The sequence below is a fragment of the Meleagris gallopavo genome, chromosome 5 (assembly GCF_000146605.3).
Source record: "Meleagris gallopavo isolate NT-WF06-2002-E0010 breed Aviagen turkey brand Nicholas breeding stock chromosome 5, Turkey_5.1, whole genome shotgun sequence".
Classification (NCBI taxonomy): domain Eukaryota; kingdom Metazoa; phylum Chordata; class Aves; order Galliformes; family Phasianidae; genus Meleagris; species Meleagris gallopavo.
This window is the reverse complement of record NC_015015.2, coordinates 44,490,106-44,492,433: the sequence shown is the minus strand read 5'-3', so window position 1 is coordinate 44,492,433 and position 2,328 is coordinate 44,490,106.

Genomic DNA, 2,328 nt, shown 5'->3' with positions numbered 1-2,328 from the left:
GTATATATATATGTGTGTGTATATATATATATATATACACACAAAAAATCATCTGACTTAAAAATTGACTCTAGATGTGCTCAGATTTGGAAATCCATTCTCACAAACAGGAATTGTTGAACAACTGAAATATTTTCTGAAAATCAATTCTGTTATTTGTATGTGTAAATGCAATTAGAGGGGTTCTAATGCGTATGTTTTTTTCCTGCATTCTTTAAAATAATTGAGATCATCAGGAACAATCTCCTCTGCTCCCAAAGAGTTGATGGTGGTGTCTGGAGAACTGTGAGTCCCTCCACTGTTTTCACTCTTGTGACCTTTCTTAATATATCAACTTCTAAAAACTTTTCAATCGGTGTGGATTCCTATGTAGAGACTTCAAATCCACAAACAATACATTTGTTTTCCACTGCTAAAAGCACTGCTGTAGATATACGCAGCGATAAAAATTTTCTTTAAAAGAATAAAACAAAAACATTTTTATTATGATACAGCATTCAAAGTATATTGATGCTGTGCATTTAGTGTCCTGTTCATGGTATTCAAGATTCAAAACTAAGAATTAGTCAGAGAGAGACAGTGCTTTCAGGTAGCAGGAGGCTTTGAGATACCAGTGCTGAAATGTTTTCTGGTTATGTTCTTGCTAGTGTTTCCCGAGGTCTGAAACTCTCCTTGAGTACATTGATTTGCATCCAGAAATGTCATTAGCAAACAAAGCAAAATTAAAACATAAAAGAATTCTTCTCAGCCTGACTGATCACAAAGCCCTGCCTTGAGAAGTGGTCACCTTCACTTCATCTGCCCCTGGTTCCAACAAAAATCCATCCCAACATGTCTGAAGGCACAGGAACAAGTCCTACCAGAACTCAGATAGGTGAATGTCTGTTGATTTTGATGAAGTTTTGATGAGTCAAAAGAACCTTGTCCTGTGCCCTCTGAACACATGAATACATGTTGTAAAGTGAATCTGTTCTGACAAAATAAACAGCCTCTTAGAGTCAATTATAACCATTACAGCTACTTAGATGAAAGAAGTGCTATAATGTGTTTGTACAGCTAATCAGTGTTGCAGCCCTTATTAATGTTTCCTGAGTAGTTACCATATTGCAGTGTTAATCATGATTGTTCTGATGATCAGGAATTGTTCTTAAAAAAAAAATGATAATAAAGCAAACAAGAGAAATACTTTGCTCTAATAATCAAACCAAAGCTGAAAGGACAAAATGTAATAGCAATCATAGTGCCAACTGCTAACATTTTCCTGAAATTTTTTGAGAGATTGCTTGAATCTGTCTGTATGGTCTTTTTTCCTGAAAACAAAATAATATTTTCAAACTGCTTAAGTCTGCTTTTTGACCCATGACTCTTATAATGTACTTTTCATCTCTCAGACCTATGCTGAATCCACCAGCGAAGACCTGGCCTTGTTCTTGGTTTCTGTGCCAGGTGAGACCCTTGGAAGACGGCATCCCATTCCTGCCTCAGCCAGCAAACACACCACTCCCTCAGGCAGCTGGATTTGGACATGCTGGTAAGACAGGCAGGGAACCTGATGTAAGTAATGTTAAAAATGTGTTCAAGGTAACGGCAGTAATGGCTAGCAGTAGGATCACAACTCAAGAAATGCAGGTTCTGGCTCTGAGTTTGTACCCACAGCCAATACCCATCTCCACACTAGAGCAGTGTGGCTGGTGCTGGCCAGTCACCATATTTTTCCTTGCACCACACCTAGTGATACAAAACACTTGTTTATTAAGGAAAACATATTTCAAGCCTGTTGTTGATCCAAAGCCTGCAGTCTTACAAGCACTATGTCACTTATCTTCCTTCTAAGTGAGAAAAATTCCTGGATGGTATTTTTTCTCCATAGAAACTACAGAAAGGAAGTAAATGAAATTAATAAAAAGCATTAGTACTGAGTGAGCAAGAACAAGGCATATACTCAGCTCTTTCTTCAGGCATCCAGTCTAATGGGAAATATGCCATGTGGTGATTGCACGATGGGAGCCAAAGCTTGAACTTCACCTAAAGCAGACCAATAGTTCTGATTAAGGAGCTGTTAACTACAAGCACAAAAAGGAAAAATGCTGAGTACCTGGGCCAGAAATTGTGTGGGAACAACTCTGTGGTGACATTCGCTTCTGTGCAAATGAGGGCAGAGCATGGCCCCATGTCCTCAGTTCCCAGAGCTGTCTGTGGGCAGAAGGAACAACACTTAGGGATGGGCACTTGGGCAATTGCTAATGGCAGGAAAATCCAGTTCTCTGACATTAAGGCATTGTAAACACTGAAAGAAAAGAAATCTGTGTTGTGTTTTTGTTTTTTTTT